The following is a 20,444-nucleotide window of genomic DNA, read 5'->3' on the forward strand; positions in this document are numbered from 1 at the left end:
TGTCCTTCGTTCCAATGTATTGCACAGGTGCAGCTGTCACTGGGAGTATTGTAACTGCGCCAAAATTATAGTTGCACCAGAGAGCGCATATAAAAAGCAGGAGTTCTGCAAAATATCTATTAGAAATGCGAAGATACAGCTTGATAAAGAGGAAAAAGTGCCGCTGGAAACAAAGTTCACTGCATGTATACACAAAACCTCGCAACAAGATAACAGAGCCTCGTGATATATGTCTCTAATAAATCTACATATCTGAGCAAGAGTTGCTGCATTTGATGCATCAAACAAGCCAAATAAACATGTTGCGAAATCACAGATAGTAAACTTTACGCATAGAAATACACACGATCCAGGCAAGAATAAAACTATGACCGCAGAAATTATGATATGTGTTTGGGCCATGCTGCGGTCGCGACAGCACCATGTGGGTAGAATAATAGAGGATGAAAGCAGAAATCAATACAAAAATGTGTATTTCAGCTGCCTTCATAGCGACAACAATTATTCTGCACCCAAAATTAAAGAAGGGTATTGCTTTGGTTCAAAAAAGAAGTAAAAGCAGGTAGCTAAAAAGGAACGAAAAGGACAAACGAAAGCCACAAATGATGTGGCAAGTTGAACTACCCAATATCCGAGTTGTTGGGAAACGCCGCTTAGGCCAGGCTTTCAATAATCAAGATCAGTCAAAGTGGCTATTGATGTCCTTGTAATTTTCGTATTTGCGTGATAACTTTGAATAAGAACTTTGATCATGATGCTAACTGTTACAGTAAACTAAAAATTTCTGCAGTTTTAAAAGCTAATGAAGAGTCATACATTTTCCTAATTACGTGTTTATTTTCCTAATTACGTGTTATTGAAATCCATGCGCTCCGTAGATTCCGCAGCCACCGCTAGATGCTGCCACCGCGAGCAGCCTGACTTGCCTGGCGTGAAAAGTAGGCTTAGCACCCATAGGAATACGTGGAAGCAAACGTTTTGAAAGCAATTTTCTGATTTCGCAGTGCACCTATGACGTCGCCCCTTCGTGAAGAACAAACATGTTCATCGTTAACAGATTCTGAAAGTATGAAGCGTCATTTCCAAGGCGATGAATTTTTGAAACATCGTGAAACGTGCGAGTGGGAGTCATCCGGTGCTGGATGTACGAAGTGGTAGCGCAACCTATAGTCAGCAAAACTTACCAAATTATATTTCTCGTTTCACAGAGCCCCTTTGAAGGCTGCCATTCGTTAACAGTTGGCGAGTGCTTTGAAGAAGAGTGTGACAAAGTATGCTTCGTCATTTTAAAGCTATCTTTTCGGGAAGTCTGCGGCTAGGAAGACCGGTCGCCACGTCTTAGGGCCACCAGATTATTCGACAGGCCGAGCGGAAGCTACTGCAGGCGCGTGTTCTGGAGTGCCGTCAAAAGCTACGGACTTTGGAAACACAAACGTTCTTTGCTCATCGGCAGCTGGAGCATCTGATGCCGAAAGACTTCCCAGAAGTGCAGTTGCACGCGAACTTTACCGCTACTATGAGGGAACGTCGTTATGGATTGTCACAAGATAGGAAACTGCAGGCACTCCATCCAGAAGTGTCCCAAGGCACACAAGACGTCATCAACCTTTCCTCCTATGCGCCGACGGAGAAGGAGGCTGTGGTGCTGTCCCGTGGTTTGAATTTCAACACAAACATCACCGAGGCCAAGCGAAGTTGTGTGCGCGGTCGAAAGAGCGGTTAGTCAACTTCCCTCTGCCGTTCGAGAAGAGGCACGCACCCGTGCCATTGGTGTGCTCTCCGGTTTGCGGAAACACAGTGCAAGAACGCGGTCGTGGGTAGCAGAAAACCAAGCCATTCGCAGCCTGCGGAGTAACAGTAGCATCGCCATCCCTCCTTCCGACAAAGGCAACGCCACAGTCTTGCTTGACAGGAGCGACTACAACAAGAAATTGTTGGCCCTTCTCGGAGACCATCGGACTTACACTCCTCTAGCCCGTGACCCAACAAGCAGACTACAGACCAAGCTGCAACATCTGCTGGCCAGACTGTTCAGATTGGTTCCTCCGCACCAAAAGAGCCTTTATTACCAGCTGCTCTGCACAAACGGGTCAGCTCCTGCAATTTACAGCCTGCCTAAAGTCCACAAGCCTGGGCTACCACTTCGGCCTATTGTCCACTTTACCAGATCGCCACTTTATGGACTATCAGGCTATCTTCACCAGGTCTTGAGTCCTCTAGCCGGTAAGACATCAACGCATGTCGGAAATTCGTCCACGTTTGCATCTAAGTTACATGGCATCTCGCTGAGTGAAGACGACATTATGGTTTCGTTTGACGTGACATCGCTTTTTACCAGCGTACCAGTGGATTTAGCAGTAGCTACATGTGAAAAAGCCCTGGAAGCTGACACTGGTCTCCCTGGCCGCACACCCTTCGACGTTCCGGAACTTTGTGAGCTGCTGAGATTTTGCCTTGGCAACACTTATTTTTCCTACGACGGCAGTTGCTATCAGCAGACACAAGGCACGGCAATGGGGCCGTCAATATCAGTTACAATGGCCAATTTAGTAATGGAAGCCCTGGAAGAAAAAGTACTAGCCACCTTCAATCCTGTACCCAAAGTCTTCTACCGCTACGTAGGCAATTGCTTCTGCATTTTGAAGAAACAAGTCTCGCGCTTCCTGGACAGCCTAAATGCCCAGAATGCGCATATGCAGTTCACCCTTGAACTTGAGAAAGACGGCTCTTTGCCATTCCTGGATGTACTGGTTCGCAGGGATGAGGGCGCCCTCACCTTCTCGGTCTATAGGAAGCCTACGCATACAGGTTGCTACCTCAATTTTATGCCTTGTCATCTGGCTGGCCACAAGACGTTGGTGGTATCGTCCTTAATAACACGTGCCGTACGCATATGCTCAGATGAAAATTCATTGCAAAACGAGCTGAGGACGATTCACCGAGAACTGACTAATAACGGTTACCCTAGTCTCTTTGTCTACAATATTCAGAAGCGGATCTTACAGCCGGAAACACAAAGCAACAAGACATTCCAGGCACGTGCTGCCATTCCTTACGTGCAGGGAATCAGCGAGGCACTATCGCACGGGTTTTCAAAATATGACATGTGCATTGCCCACCTCCCGACCAACAAGCTCCGTAACCAGCTCGTGAACTTGAAAGACAAATTGCCTATTGAAGCATTTCCAGGTGTCATCTACCAGATCCCATGTGCTGATTGCCCCAAGGTTTACGTTGGAGAAACAGGAAATTTCCTCAGAAGGCTTAACGACCACAAACGTGACGTAAGAATAATAATCACACAACGAACGCCATTGCCGAGCATGTGCAAGAGCATACTCATGCGATTGACTGGGACCACGCCCACTGTCATCGCGAAGGAAAGGAACGTGTCATCCTCGGCAGCTGATGGAATCTCTAATCATCCAATCGACACCAGCTACCATGAACCGGGTGCAAGGAACCATGCCACCCATCTACGCACGCTCTTTGCGCCACGTGTTACGTATATAAGTCCCGACAATTTCTTGTCCCGCCCAGTGATCAAGGAACCTGTATGAGGTTCCGAAACGTCTTTGAATTTCATGACATGGTCAGTGGACCGCATTCCTTTTTCTTTAATACAATGCCTGACCAGGCGAACTTTCGTCGAACCTTCAGACTTGTAGTGCGGGACAACTCCAGCCTGGAGAACCTTTAGCCGGAGGCCAAAACTTGCATGGGGACAGTGCTGTGGTCGTCCCTCTTTTGTTTTGGAAAATTTATGCATGTGACTACCCTGTTTTTTCTAGGGCCGAGTACTAATGATGAACAAGCGCTGAACAAAAGCATGCTAACCGCAATCTAGTCAACTAGGTCAGCAAGCCTCATAATACAGTCAACATCTGTGCAGCATGTGTAGGATTGTGGTAAAAAAATTCAGCTCTGCGTCTATTCCCCCTTTCTAAACTGAGCTTTTTTTTTTTCACCTGTAATCACTGCTTTTAGAGTTTGCGCTGTACAACTGACCAACACTGATTTCCCAAAACAAAATAAACGCTTTTTGAAAAGCATCTTCTGATTTTTCTCAGAAATAAACACCGGAAAGTTAACAGCCTAATAACGCAATAAATGTTCTATTCGCAAGTATCGTCTCACTGTAAGGGCATTTTATTCATTGTTTTCATGTAACATTTATTTGGACCACACCTAGCTTGCTAACGTCTTTTTTGGGTGCAGTTCTATTAATTCAAACAAATTTTCAAAGTCCCTCCAAGTTCGTCCTGTAGGGAGTCTACTGTATTAGATTTGTTTAGCTTATCATAATGAATTTCAGTATCATCTTAAATTGGAGAGTACAGTGCAAAAGGCATGACCTGAATAATCCCAACTGGGAAACTCCATTTTACACCGCTTGAATTGCTGGAGGCAGGAAAGCTGTTTGTTTGGTGCAATTGCAGGAGAATAAACCGGGGGCCTGGACTGCGACGTGATAAGTGGCTGAGGTGCGTGCAACGAGTCACAAACCTGACGAAATCTACGGCATCATAGAGCGCCTTTCTCCAGGCACACGCAAGATTGAAACTGTTTGGACGACCACATAATGTCCAACCCAACTGGATCACCCTGGGCAACCAGGTGGAAGGTGTTCGGCTGACAGACCCTGAACTCATCAACGAGTTCCGCAAACTTTATCCAGACGGTGACTGCATGAAGAAGCCTCAGTGAGACTGCCTTTCATGCTTCAATTTTTCGTTGCATGAGTGTCAGCTTATCTCTGTGCATATTGTGAACCTTGCATCTGCAGCGCGTAGCATTACCTAGAACTATAACAACTGCCTAACACCAGAAGAGCAGGCACCGCACTGCAAGAAGTAACTGGGCATAGTCACAACTCTGAGACCCTTATAACAACTCCGTCTGTGCACAGGTTCCTTTGATGTAGCTCACTCACACGTCCACTCTGTGCATAATGTTTTGCAATCTCTACTTACTGCAGTAGACATCTGCCCCTGTTCCATCATTTGAACACTGAATGTTTTCACGAGACTCGGCCTTAACTGCTGATACAAAAGTCTTTAACAGACATATACAAAAATCTCTTAAGATATTGCTACTTCAGTAAGTGTCATTTCACAACAGGAGTGCTTTTTAATACCGGCGTTGCAAATATTGAAATTTCCTAATACGAAACGAATATGAGGACGAAGAAAAAATGCCTTCGAATATTGAATCGAATATGAGATATCTGTTCAGTACCAAAAAAAATAATTTAGAAAATGATAAACAAGCAAACATATCTCTTATTTATTTATTTATTTTGTTTCAAAATAGTGTAAGGTCCTTTGCAACTGAAATAAACAAAACTAAACTAGGCATAAAAAAACATGATGTGCACCGAAGTGTATACTACTTGATGAGGCAGCATACCAGTACCCAACCTGTAATGTGGTCACACAAAATGAAATCCATAAAATGACAAGACTGGCAACCAAAAAATAACATGCTAGTAAAACCTCATTAATTCGAAGTTCAAGGGACTGGAAGAAATGCCCAAAGTTATCCAAAGGTCGATTTACAAAATGCCCCGTGACGAGGACGAAGTAATGCACCTTGCTTTTCTGAGACACGCAATTTGCCTGTTGCCTGTTGCATTCACACCGTAGTTTGAGTTTACCTGTGGCATAGCTGTGCATTTCCGCGATTCTGCGAAAAAATCACGGATTTAAGCATTTTTCACAGAATTGAAAACTAAACATTTCGACAGATTTGCCTGTCTGGTTGGGTTTGAAGACTTATAATAAACTGCACATCTCCAACCAAAAAAAACTTTAATTTTAAACCCAACGTTTTGAAGCCGGCTCAGGCTTCTTCATCAGGGGTGACTGAGGGCAGTAGCTACCGTCTTGAAGTATGGAGGGGAGGAGGGGGGTCAAAGGAACGAAAGCTGCAATGCGAAAGGCGTGGAGGAGGGGACACGAAGTGGGGGGGGTTAAGACTGTGAGTCACGTTGTCGCAATGTGGGGAGGCGGTCAATGGCAACTTTTTTTTCATTTACTTCACAAGAGAGCGCAATCCTGTAGCCAAACATTCTGAGGACTCGGACCACAGAATCAACTTCAAAGAAACCAGCATCCTCGAAACTGAAACAAATTACCGCAAAAGGCTCCTTCTTGAATCCTGGCACATCCAAACCACCCCGAACAAACATCAACCACACAAAAGGAAGCCCTGCCCCCAGTATATGCCCAGGGACTTCGCTCTGCAACTCAACTAAAAAAAGGTCGCCATTGACCGCCCTCCCCACAGTGGTGTGACAACGTAACTCACAGCCTTAACACCCCCCCCCCCCCCCCTTCCCTCCCGCTCCCCCACGCCTTTCGCATCAGAGCTTTCGTTCCTTTGACCCCCTCCTCCCCACCATACTTAAATATGCTAGCTACTGCCCTCAGTCATCCCTGATGAAGGAGCCGAGCCGGCTTCGAAACATTGGGTTTAAATTTAAAGTTTTTTTTTTGGTTGGAGATGTGCAGTTTATTATAAGTTTTCACAGAATTGTGTGCGAGGAGCCATATTCTCTTTTTTGATGCTATTCTTGTGATGGAAATTAGTTGAAGCGACAGTATGATGGAATATATATAATGTGAGGGAGGCATTTGAGAACTGAGGCGAATTTTAAAAGAAATATTACAATTGTAATATAGTCTCAATTTCTTCAGGCCAACCATAGCCGAAGCCCCTCCCCTAAAAAGAAAAGAATGCAGACAGCACGTGTGATCAAGAAAAGCCAGTTTCCGATAGTTTAATGCACACAGCCTACCACGCAGCAGCAGTCATCACCATTGCTGTTCCGCCACTACTCTGTGTTTCGATCTGCCCAGTCCTACACCTGTTTGCCTTCCTTTGCTTTCCGCACTCCATTCAACTCTTTCAGTGCCTTCTCTTTCTCAACAACCCACAGCACATTCTTTCAGTATCCATATTCACCTTCTCTTGTGCACTTGCTCACTGCGCATTTTGCCCAAGGTCATTAAAAAGCTGGCTTTTCCTAGTGGCTGTTAAGTCAGTGGTGAAGGTTGCTTTAGCTACCTTAAAAAGCTGTGGGGAAGAGCGGGGGGTTTAGACTGTATTCATACCTTAGTTCTGAATGTTGTGGTGTATTCTGGAGTTTTATTTGATGCCTCCCACAGAATTTTTGCGGATTTTTCGCTCTCAGGTTGCAGAATTTAAAATTTCCGCAGCAGAAAGTTAGGGGACTTAGCTGTGTGTAATTGGTTCTTGTGGTTAAGCTGTAGACGTAGTTTGAAGTTTCAAAGAGACTCTGCACAGTAATGCATTTTGCCAAAATATCTGGTGGTAGTACACATGTGACACCGCTTGTTGATGACTATCCTTAAGTGTGCCTGTTCCTAAACATTATATTCACAGCTTTTTTATTCAAAGCTATACGTTCTGAAAGCTTGAAATAATTAAAAGACAGGTTGAAGAAAAGCAATGAATTTTTCTGCCTCTTAACCCTTTAATTCCCAGAGTGTCGAAGTTGTGACATAAGGTTAGCACACCAAGTACTCATTACTACATGGAGCTGATGTACAAAGTTTTATGTCAGTAGCCAGCACTTTGCGATCAGAATGTTTAGTGTCCGTGAGCAAGCGGTGTGAAGAAAAAGGGGGCATGAATGTGGGACCTTATTCGTTGGACATTAAAGTTTATTCCATCCATCCGTCTAGCCAGCGTCCAACAATTCCTTGTATGTAATTTCCTGGCAACTTTTGTGCTTGAAATAGGAAGACATTCGTTGGACAAAAACTCATCTTTGCATCGGTCTTTCACACAATTCGGACTAGGTGCACAAAGTGGACCAAATGCTAGTTGTTTCTATGGGAACATACCAAATTCTAACATGCTAGCAGCCCTTTTGAATGTGGGTACATTAGCTTGCACAATGTAGAAATGGTGATTTCTTTTTATCCTTCATAATTCGGGCACTAAAGCAAAAAAGTGCACAGGTTAAATGTTTCACAGGAACCCTGAAGCATTTTATCATTACCTCTCTCATGAGGCATCTGTCCTCGAACAGCATTGTCAGGTTGCTCAGATAGGTACATTTGGCTTGCTCTTTGTAGTGACCTAGTTGTTGGCTGCTTGTATTTTCCAGAGCCCCACCTTCCATGGCAGTGAATGCGTGGGCGACTGATCCGCACTTAAACAGGCCCATGATGGACAGTATGGTTGGGTATGGGGAACCCATGGGTGTGCCCGAGCCCGGCATCATGTACGAAGGAATTCCTACTAGTGCGTACCATCATTACCCTCCACCACCTGTAGTGACGCCCATACCCCGCCAATAAAAGCTGCTTCTATTAGGTATGCTGGACTGGCCCCTCCATCAAAATGAGTGAGTTTCTTTGGCTGATGTAGTAGCTCCTTATGTTCTTGCCCTTGCATTGGGAGCTGCAGGTATGTCACACAGAGGTAACTGTTATCTGCAGAATTAACGGTTGGGCAAGGTGACAGTTGGTTATCATGGTACATTAACAGCACTCTCCTGCATTCTTTACTTTCATCTTTGCTCTTTGTGTGCTGTTAATGCTATCATGAACTGTTAGCTGACTGATGGCGGAAGTTTTGCTGGCACTTGTTCCTTAGTCACTCAGCAGCAATTTTATAAGAGTTGCACGTAGCTTGCCGTATTAACATGTTTTGCCATCTGATACAATGCCAATGTGTTTATTCAAAGTTGTTCCGGCATCACTTCAGCAGTAACATAAGAAATGCAAGTAAGCATGAAATTTGCCTTTCTTGGCTGTATGCAATCACTACATGTGGCATTCACATTGAAGGCAAAGTTTTTGTGTTTTGAGTGCAAATGCCATAGGCATTGAATTTCACTGTGTAATTGGCCCGTGTACGCTAAGAATCACTGCGTTCTATTGATGCATCACTTTTTAAGAGCCCGTGGCTTTACAGTCTGTCTCATTTTACAGTCCGTCTCAATATGATGTGTGTCACCTGCTGAGCTCAATGAGTGAAAGTGCATCCATTAATTTAATAGTTCTACACTCAGATGATACGCAGCCTTTCGGCTCAGTGCCATGCAGTAAAAGAGAAAAAAACAGCCTTTTGCAACACTTTCACGCAGGCATGATGCGTCAACCCAGCTTATGGTCAACTCGTCCACATTCATTTTAAAAGGAACGACTGCTGCCCTTCATTGACAGGTTGCTGTGGTGCAGCCGTGCAAAACTAAGTTTCTAATATTTGCTTATGCAATTGTGTGATAGTGAACCTGCACACCGTTACCTAATTCCTGTCAAGTTGTAGACGCCATCACCTGCATTCGTGGCGCTGCAGCCACGTCGACGGCCCGTTGAAGCCTTTGTCGATTGATGCTTTTCAGTGGCTTGAATATTCTTGGCATGTTGGCGTCTCCAAACGTAACAATGGTCTTTGCAACTGAAATAAACAAACCGACTGACTCGGCATCATATTAAAAGCAGTCTGCACAGAAATGTGTAGTACTTGAATAGACAGCATAACAGTGTGCAACCTGCTATGTGGTCATTCAAAATGAGTAACAATATGAAAACCATTAATTGATTCATAATTGGCAAATAAAAAACTGGAGGGGACAATTGAGCTCCGCCTTGAAGTTATGATGCGAAAGCGTTAATGGGTTAATTCCCGTAAATGCAGTATTGGTCATTCTCTACATTGAGAGAGGGCTGGGAATCCTTGTGCCACTCCTGGTGCAGCAGTAAAGCGATGTGCCACTGCCCCAGCAGGTGGCTACAGTAGAATCTCGGGGTCGTGAAAAAATTCGTATCATCCGAAATTTCGTATCATTCGAAAGAACAAAATTCGTATGCAGAAGCATGAAAATGCATTCACACAGATTTGTTTATAGCTGCAAAGGCATTTATTCACTGCTGTGCGGCCACAGCTCACCGCGCGCAGTGCGTACTGCGCGATTAGCGGTCGCAACGTCAGCAATGTGCGGGCCGCGCACCGCCGCCCACTGCGTTCGATTAGCGATTGCGACGTCGGTGATGTACGGGCAGCGCACTGCAGCTCACTGCATGCGGTGCATACCGCGCGATTAGCGATCGGGGCGTCCGCGATGTGCAGGCCGCTCACAGCGCGCGATTAGCGCTCGAGGGTGCGGTCACGGCTTGCGCGTTCGTATCATCCGTAGAGACGAGGGAAAGAGTTTGGAACATCCGAAATTCCGCGCATTGTACACAGTGCACTCTGGCCGGGAAATTTTGCTAATTCGTATCACCGCAAAATTCGTGTCAACCAAATTCACGTCACCGAGATTCTACTGTATTTCGAACACAACTACTGGTGGTGCTTGTGAGACCCAGGCTACTCTTCCCGAGCAACCTCTCACGACCAGTCTTTAATTTAGCTGCCACCTGCCATGGTGGGCAGTTTGCTCACAATACAGTGGGCAGGTTGTGATATCCCAAGGTCATGTGACCTATGTGGCACACCCGCCTTGTAAGTTGCTGCTCTGTGGATTTTTAGTAAATATTTCGCCCACGGTCAACGACGCTGGCTTTTCTGCAACAAGGGGCACTTGACGCTATCGTGTAAAAAAAAAAATTCACGGGCGATAAATGCGAATGATGCAGAGGGGAATGCGTTTGCATATGTGGAATCCGTTTTCATGAGCACACTGACTCAGGGCGCCCTTTTTGCACAGTCACGCAAACTAGCGTGTGCACAAGAGATTTGTGGCGTCCTCTGTGCGCATCTGCGCCAGCTAGTGCAACACCGTGAGAGGCTGTCAGTTTAACACATGGGGACGAAGGCTGCTTGTCATGTTTTTCATTTCATTGAATCATTTGAGGTATTACCCAATTCATTCAAATGGGTTGTCAAATTGGCTCAAATGTTTGATCAAGTGCCATCAAGCGAGGCTTCAAACCATTCATGCGTTCAAACTTAGGCTGGCACGTGCAAGTGGCTGCGTGCTCTTGTGTTTGGACTGCATTGCACACGGATTAATGCAGATGAAGACAACAACTTCCAGAGTACAGCGCAAGAGGCTGGTAGAGGCTGGTGGGTTAGAGTCCCGCTCGAGGCCATAAGTATGGGTTTTTTTTCTGCTTACCTCTCCATACTGTGTGTGACAACCTTCGGACACCGAGTCTTCGTTCACATAACCATTCTCATTCACGTAACCAAAATCGGCGACAAGCACACAGTTTCGGCATGCTCGAAGAACAACGCGAATATAAGCGAGGGGAACACACATTGCCATTGCGGAACAGCGAGGCTGCTTCTAAAAAGGAAAAATAGATGACCAGCGACGCACCAGCGAGCATCCGAAAGCGGCGCGCAGCAAGGTTCAGACAACCAGCGAAAGCGCAGGCCTACAGCTACCGTCGCGACAAGCTAGCGGCGAAGCTCAGAAACCGAAACCACGTGGCCAGAATATTTTTTGCCTACCAACAGAGGCCCTCGGATCGTTGTCACGCGCACTTAAGGTACACAGGTTACAGTTCGTCATGCAATAGGCGGGATTTTTACACGATCACTTGCCCTGCTGCGGCACCTCGACTCGCCCCTTCGGGAGTCCCATGCAAAAATTTGCAAGTTGGCTCTCCCGGACAACATAGTTGACCAAAACGAGGTAGCGGAGATCATGCTGGTAGAGTGAAGGCATTGGAACGAGTCCCATTGGTTTAGGCTTTGGGTATGTAACACATTACTTAAGGATTTAAAAAATCGTTTTTGCGTTGTGATTGTTCGAAGCGGCTGGTCGGCAGTTTTGTTTTCATCAGGTGTCATACATGAGAAAGCCCACTTGCGGAATTTTGCATGATCAAGGTCTAGGCCAAAGAAAACGAAGAGGTACGGTGCTTTTGTACTGTTTTTCTGGCCATTTTATCTCGATCTTTGGATAATTTGCTCAGATATTGCCATTTTGCCACGGTGGAATTTATTAAAGTTGGCACGGTGTTTGATCGCTGGAGAATATTTTGAAATTTTCGAACGTTCAGAAATTCTCAAATATCAATTTCTGGAACGAAATGTTGACTGAATACCAAACAAAATCGACTCGTATGTGAAATTTCGAATATTCATTCACCTCTATAAGTCTTGAAGCCTGTACAACACATAACATGCACACACACAGGTAGTGAGGTCATGGTACTTGTGCTAGCTCCTACAGTCAAAAAAAGAACAAACTTTCAGTGACATGTGCTGCCCTCTGCCAGCTTTTGGTTTCGAGAAACAAGGAGGATCATCAGATGTCCTTGTTCATGTGTTGCAAGGACCATATGTGCAAATTCATCTGGTTCCAAAGTGAATGTGTGTAACTCGGTTATTAATTGTGCATACTCTCGTCCAAGTTTCTCACAAAAATTACAGGCTGACCAAAAAGTATGCATAGGCTGAACAGGTAATCGTCTTTGCCAAAAGTGACCAGGCAACGTGGTTTGCTTCTCAGCTGTGTAGTGCAGCCCTTGGGACAACCCTAACAACCAAACGGTCTTGAAAGGCAAGGACAAGGTTTCTTATCTTATGCAGATTTATAGCCTAAGAGATGCCATAAGTGCTCAATTACACAGCTAATTCCTGTGCCACACATGCACAAGAAATTACAGTGAATGCTTAAGGCCTTAAGTATGCTAATGTCATTATTTTCGGAATCTGTCCTACATGTCTACATTTAATGTCATTATACCAAAGTCACGATGACGGTAATGCCTACAAAGCCATCGAAAATTTCATCTGAATATAAACAGTGGTAATGAGCACAATGTCCTGGGAATGTTATTCAAATGTAATATAAAATTTATTTTGCAGAAAGCACCTCTGTTCTTGCTTAACAAGTCAAAAAAGTAGGTGTAGGAAAAACTAGGAGGAAGAAGTAGGAAAAACTCGCAAGCTTTCCTGTAAGAAGTGATATCGCTTCTGAAGTGCTGAGAAAAAATGGTGTCCTTCGCATCGAAAATGCTGTAGAGGTGCCTTCTCTGACTGAAAATTATGAATAAACTATTTGCTACTGGATAGGAAATTATTAATAAAAAAAATTGCATGTCTTTCTGCGCGTGGCATGGGAACAAGAGTAAGCATTGTTCGGGTGAATGTGTTTTGGCGAACTCAGTAGGTTGCGAATGGCATTAAGGCTAATGCCATTAAGTTTAAGAGTGGCACCACACGAATGGCATTTAAACTTAAGGCAGTAAGCATTTAATGGCATTAAGTTTGTCTATGTGGCACGGGTATAAGAAGCAAACCCCATTGCCCTGGTTACTGTTAGCAGAGACATTACATTCAGAAAAACAGACCGATCAGCTTACTGTCCGTTGCCTACAAGGTAATTGCAAAGGTAATTGCAAATAAGGTAATTGCAAATAAAATCAAGACAACCTTAGACTTCAATCAACCAAATGATCAGACAGGCTTTCGTAAAGGATACTCGACAATAGATCATATTCACACTGTCAGTCTGGTGATAGAGAAATGCGCTGAATATAACCGACCCCTATTATAGCGTTCATTGATCACAAGAAAGCATTTGACTCCGTAGAAATCTCAGCAGTCATGCAGGCATTGTGGAATCAGGGTGTAGAAGAGCCTTATGTGAAAACACTGGAAGATATCTATAGCAACTGCACAGCTGCCATAGTCCTCCATAAGGTCAGCAGTAAAATTCTAATAAGGAAGGGCGTCAGGCAGGGAGGCACGATCTCGCCAATGCTATTCGCCGCCTGTTTACAGGAGGTATTCCGAGGCCTGAATTGGGAACAGTTGGGGATAGGAGTTAATGTTGAATACCTAAATAATCTGCGATTCGCTGATGGCATTGCCTTGCTGAGTCACTCAGGAGATGAACTGCAAAGCATGATCAATGAGTTACAGGCAGAGCAGAACGGTGGGCGTAAAAATTAACATGCAGAAAACCAAAGTAATGTTCAGTAGTCTAGCAAGAGAACAGCAGTTCACATTTGATAGTGAGGTGCTGGAAGTGGTAAAGGAATCCGGATCCGGATCCAGATCCGCTGATTCGGATCTTGAGGGGGAAATAACTAGAAGAATAAGAATGGGATGGAGTGCATATGGCAGGTTCTCTCAGGTCATGAATAGCAGTTTACCAATATCCCTCAAGAGAAATGTATAGAACAGCTGTCTCTTACCTGTACTCGCCTACAGGGCAGAAACCTGGAGGCTAACGAAAACGGTTCAGCTTAAGTTAAGGACAATGCAGCGAGGTATGGAAGGAAAAATGATAGATGTAACATTAAGAGACCGGAAGTGGGCAGAGTGGGTGAAGGAACAAACGCAGGTTAATGACATCCTAATCGAAATCAAGAGCAAGAAATGGGTTTGGGCAGGGCATGCAATGCAAAGGCAAGATAACCGCTAGTTTTTAAGGGTAACGGAGTAAATTTCAAGAGAAGGCAAGCGTAGCAGGGGGCGGCAGAAAGTTAGGTGGGCGGATGAGATTAAGAAGTTTGCTGGCATACAGTGGGTGCAGCTGGCAATGGACAGGGTTAATTGGAGAGACATGGGAAGGCCGTAGTTAGGCTGATTATAATGATGGTGACGCAAGTTCATTTTCTGACATGAGGCCGCTAACTCTTCCTGGCATTCCTGTAATGTCAAGGGATGTACAAATTTAGATGTGTGAGTGTTAAAAACCAGAGTGTCAAAACTAAGTTGTAACAGCAAAGCCAGAACGGTCAAATCAAAGAAATGAGGGGCATGACAGCATGGCAGCTAAGTGTTTAGATGCGTTGCTCTGAGATTATGGTGTAAGCTATAGAAGACAGTCTTTGTCTTTTCACCCATTGTGTGTAAAACACGAAAAGAGGGCGATCCTCTGGCAAACTTTATCAGCACTGAGATGGACTATTTGGTCATGTTGGGCTGAGGCCATTGGGCGAGCTAGTGCAACCAAGCGGAGCTAAGAAAATGGCCTCCGTAGCAGTGCTACCATGCAAAATTTTCATAAATCATAAATGCCATCAAAGTCATGTTATAGCATGGGAAATACCAAGGTGTATGTTGTTATAAAGCATCTAAATGCGCATAAAACATGACAGGTGTGGTTTAAGATCGAAATTGTATATTTCTTCCTCACAACACTTTCTCGTCCAGCTTTATTTTTTGGTCATTGCATGTATGCAATTAGCTTTTTGAAGTCAATAAGGTCTCATGATCATGGTCAGTCACCTGCCATTGTTTGTCATCAGACTCATTGCAGTGCAAAGAGATGGGTGTATAAGGGATTACATTGCGTTAGACCAACTGTGACAAGTTCAGGAATAAAAGCTCGCCCGTTCAGGCCACAAGGCCAACTCAAGTTGGCCTTGAGGAGAAAATGAACTTGGGCAGGACGTGCAATGTAGAGAACAGGTAATCAGCAGTCTGCTGGAATAACAGAGGTAACAAGATAACATAGCGTGACCAGGAAAATGAAAACATAGCTTGGGGTAACAGAGAGGCATGTCAAGAGAGGAGACAAAGAAGGGTGGCTGAAGCTGGTGGAGAGCCAATTGGAGTCCATCGTGAGAGGCCTTTGTCCTGCGATGGACATAGCCTGGCTCTTGGTGACAGTGTCAGTGTTCATTGTCCTGAGTTGTGTTTGTAGCATCCAGATGCAAGCAGTAGTTTTCAGCTTCTCCATCATGGCCTTCATTGTGGTTTTTAACGAATTAAAAAAAATAGCACTCATACCATTGTACTTTTTAAGGCATTGGGGTCCTGGAAAGTCTGCGTTAAATAAGGGATGTAAGCACATATCACTCTATAGAACTGCCTTCCACGTAAGCCTGCATAACCATGAGCCTTCCCCTTCACCAAACCCACCTCCTTCGCTTCCCACCCCACTTTTGTCGCCACTGGGTTGGCATCATCCCTCACCAAAGCATATTGTGCAAGGAAGGTCACTGCACCGTGCCACCTGCAGCATTGTGGGTGACCCATCGCCCTCTTTGATGAGCCATGCATCACATGATCGCTAGTGAGAGGAACTAAAGCATGTCATCTGCTTTTAAAACTTTTGTGTGTGCAGTGTATGAGGACCCTTGTTCAGTTGTGAGCAGGCTTGCATAGTACACTGAAACTGTGTTGTGCAACACCAGATAAGTCTACATCCTAGCACAGCTGCTCTGTAGGGAGCATGATGCTTGTGCCTGTGCCGCTTCCGATACTTGCTTTAAAATCTTGCTTCCTTCACTCAGGATAGCACCGATTGAGTGCCCTAGACAAGTCTCCTTATAACTGCACATTCAAACAGCTGCAAGTTTCAACTGCAGGTGTACAGGCAGGGAAAATTATGATACATTCACTTGCAGGGACAAACCTACAAAATCTTGCAAGAACGATATCATCCTGACATTATTATTATTACGAATAAGCTGGTGGCCTGGCACCATTTCTTTACTGTAAGCAACTGCCTTGGCAGGGGCCCTTTCATCCGAAGAGGAGCAGAAAAGGCAAGCCAGTGCACAGCAATGCAACGAGGTCCCAGTGTTTTGCTGTTGAACAGAATGTGCCCATTTACTAGCACACCTGTGGCATTCCAGCTACACATCCTCCTTCACCATAAACACACACAGTTTCTCAGTACATGTTTGCAGCATCGTGAGAGTCAGCAGTGTACTAGTAGCAGCCTTGCGCAACGCTTGTGCACTAGATTCGGCGTGTAAAAAATGAGGACAAACAAGGGCTGTGCATGTAGGTGTGTGTATTGTAGTTCACTTGAGGGCAGGTGCCGCACTTTACTCAATTTGGCTGTGTTTCGACGCCTTACACAGGGTGAAAATCGCTCAAAGGTCAAATGAAAAAAAATAAATAGAACATACAGTGTACTCCATTTTTAATGGTATTACACCTGAGCCTCGTTATAATAAAGTCGAATGGGTCTCGCTATTTCTTCGTTATAGCCATTGCTTCGTTACAGCCATAGGTGACCTTATCCACACCTGTACCATGTAAGCAAACTTCTTGTCACCGAGCAGAACAAGGATAACATAGCCTGGCATTTAGTCTGCGGCCGATCTGCATTGAGTTAGCCTTGCACACACATGCCAGACTCCTCCAGCGCGGTTTGGAGATGTGTGACTGAGAGCTTATTATGAGGCTGAATATATGTACGCCAACCAAGTGTCAGCCTCACCAAACGTGTGCATGTTTCTTTTTTCGCGGCGCCTAGACAACGAGTCTTGTAGGAAAAATGTCATAGGTGACAGGGCGAGACCTATCCAGAGTATTTAGCCGCGTTTCCTGGGCGCTGAAGCCGATGCGGACCGCGGTGAAAAATGGCGCGTTGCGCGAATTCCGTCGCGACTGTCCGTTTCGGTTTGCTTCCCCGCATAACGCATCATTATGATACCCATAACGCTACAAACGATGAAACCACGCGAAAGCCTAAACTAAACTGTACACGGCACAGCGGGCAGCAAGGAGGCTGTAAAACGAGGGAACCCCGACGACCTTGCCAACTCTCGAGGCGCAGCGGACCGCCGGCGTCAGAACCTCGTTGCGCCTGCACCGATGAAATCTTCCAGGAAACTTGTCATGCATGTGGCCACCGCTTGAGGCGGGAATAGGCGAGTTTTTTGCGGTGCTCGACAGAGCAGGTTATGCGCGGTAATTTCAGTTTGCCGCATCGAATGGGTACGGAAGTGTACAAATCGACATACTTGGAGCGAGAAGGCTGGCAAGGCTTATTTACGGTTCGTTATATCCCTTTGTTGGAGAACGTTACTTCATAAAACTGAGACGTCGGATACATGGGGGCTTTGAAAGGGAATAGCTACTTCTTTGTTTTGTCCATTATTTCGTTATAACGAGATTTTATTGGGTAAAATAGGGTAAAAAATAAGCCTGTTTAAGATTTAGGAACACAACTGAAGCCAGAAGGATATTGACTTTGAACCGTGCTGTGTTTCCATTTGGCCCCCAGCTGTACTATTCTCAATTGTGAGCATTTCGTTTTGATATCTTTTTACTGGATAGGCAGTTCTGGCCTATTTGTAGAAAGGTTTCTGTTGTTGCGTCCCCGATAGTACGCTGCCCCTTCCTTTTGGATCCAACGGATATCCGCTGAAAATCCTAAAATTGCCGCACGTCATGCGATGAGTATCCTTCACTTAGGTGCTAAAAAGCAACTCCCGTGAGTGTTCGTGTAACATCGGGGTGGTATCCTAAAATGGGTTTATTGCATAGGTTCGGGGCCCAGCAACAAAAAAAATAAAGAGGTCAGAGCAAGTGCTTCTTGTATATGTGCTTTCTGTAGGTTGCCGCGGCATGCAGTTTAGCTGTCATTGACGCACGTATAAAAAAGAGCGTCAGAGCATCACACTGACCTTGGCTGCTGAAAATAACTTCGCGCACGGTTATGTGGCTACAAAATTCGGCATTTTATATGTACAGAGGTGATGAAAAGCAACGCGAACAGAGCGGAGCCTAGGTGGTCCGCTGTTCGCATGTCTCTGTCTTTCCATCACGCTTTTACTTCGGTGGTAGCAAAAAGACGGTAGAGTCGTCCGTGATGCATTTTATATGATTACTCTAACGTCTTTTTTTACCACCCAGGTAAAAGCGCGATCAAATGAAATTCGAACATCAGGTCGCGTAGGCGCCATGTTCGCGTTTCTTTACATCGCGATAGTACAATGCCGACATTTATTAGTGGATATATTTCTTGTACCAGAATGCTTGAAAGTATTCTTCTCTAGCCAGGATGTTCTGAACTGATCGGGGACGCCGTAGGAATATCATTGGCTTATTTGGTTCTAACCCTCTAAATGCTCGTACGAAGGAGTCGCCCACAATGTATACTCCTAGAAGGGTGTCTATACGTGCAGACTTCTGCAGACTAGAAGCGAGTCTGCAAGTACTACTGCAAAGGAATCACGTGTTAGTTAATACTATGTTTCAACACTGCCTACCTTTCCACCCCATAGTTTTATTTCCGCTTTCTTGGAAAAAGTGGGGAAAAGGTGTAACTAACGCTAACCAGGGCGGTTCGTTTCGTGATTGAAACAACCTGCCTGCTGCGTAGCATGACTGCCTTTGTCTCAACTAGTGGGCGCAAATGTATGGCGGGGGAAGCTGCAGATAATGTACACGTTCAGCGAGGTTTCAGCTCCAAGTTAACTTTTCGTTAGTTTTTATGCCGCAGCAGGAATTGGAAATAAGAAGCATTAATCTGAATTTGTAGTTGGCTTGGGTTCACACAACTTGAAATTTTTAATATCCGCCCCCTTTTTTGGGATGTCCCTTCAGTAGCAGAATGTTTACCGTTACTTTGCTGAACCGTGGTCTACCGTCAGAACAACGCTGACATCACGCTCGTATATCAAGCCTCCCTGTCTCGTCTAGTCGCACCGCAGCAACATAAAACACCGCCGAAAAAGGTGTTTGGCTACGCCGCCAGCTAAGGCGAATTGGCCTGTGGCGAACCCTCCGAGAGTCTGGACTTTTATTTCCTTTCGAGCATCATAGTCTTCAAATGAAGAAGGAGAAGAAAAAAAGGATTTCGGTAGAAGCCCCTGGCGGCCGGCCCGTTCCCCATTACCGGGGCCTGCCGCTGGTGGTATATAGATCCTATTCTTCCATTTCCTCCAATTCTTCCTGACCCTATCTCTTTAAGGCTTTTTTATTTTTTTCATATATTCCTGTTCGGCAATACGCCATATTCATTTATTAATGCATTAGCATTAGAAGGGTCTCTGCTAGCAGAAATGGCGACCGCCGTCTGTCAGAAGCCAGAGGCAGGTGGCCCATCGTGCTGCAGGCGAACTTGTATACTACCTTAATATAACAAACCTTAGTGGCATGCCACCTTGGATATATCGAACTTTAGTGTGTTAGCCTCGGATACACCGAACCGTTGTGTGCTACCTAGGATATAACGGACTTTCTTGTGTTGACCTAGGATGAAACAAACCACCTCGGCTATAACGGACTTTAGTGTGTCAACCTCGGATACAACGAACGTTTGGCTACTAGCGCATTCAAATATTCCACTGAGCATCGCTCAAGGGTTTATTTTACGATTGGCTTCCTCCTCACCCATGGTACTCTAGTGGCACGGACGAGGCCTCTTGTTCTTAACTTCTCCTCCTAAAGACCGACTTCGCTCTGCTGAGAACAGCCTCCTAATTGGCGTGATGTGTGTTGCGCGTTCCGTGCAGGCCTTTAAAATCAGCGAGCTCCCTCGGCTGACTCTGCTGATCTTCATCCGTGTCCCTGACGGTGTGTACTGTGGCTTATCCCTTTTTGGACAATCTGCGTGGGGCAGCGATTTCTTTTCCTTTCTGGCTACATGCGTCACCAGTTCTGTTTCTAGTGTAACTCGCCTGTTCTGACACGCGCACACATGCGCATCTACGCACTCCTCTGGGGCAGCACACCAGATATATGGTTCCCCTCCGAGCTACCATGCTCGTCACATACATGCCGTACAAATGTTGTCCAAGTAGCAAATCCTT

General features: G+C 45.2%; 1 pseudogene across 1 annotated transcript; it reads left to right on the plus strand.

The window, feature by feature from the left end:
• Positions 1-4,450: 4,450 nt before the first annotated feature.
• On the plus strand, positions 4,451-8,374 carry LOC144096933 (N(6)-adenosine-methyltransferase MT-A70-like protein; annotated as a pseudogene). Its single transcript, XR_013306874.1, has 2 exons — positions 4,451-4,703; positions 8,138-8,374. The product of XR_013306874.1 is annotated as a N(6)-adenosine-methyltransferase MT-A70-like protein (transcript).
• Positions 8,375-20,444: the final 12,070 nt, after the last annotated feature.

The sequence above is a fragment of the Amblyomma americanum genome, chromosome 7, assembly GCF_052857255.1.
Source record: "Amblyomma americanum isolate KBUSLIRL-KWMA chromosome 7, ASM5285725v1, whole genome shotgun sequence".
Classification (NCBI taxonomy): domain Eukaryota; kingdom Metazoa; phylum Arthropoda; class Arachnida; order Ixodida; family Ixodidae; genus Amblyomma; species Amblyomma americanum.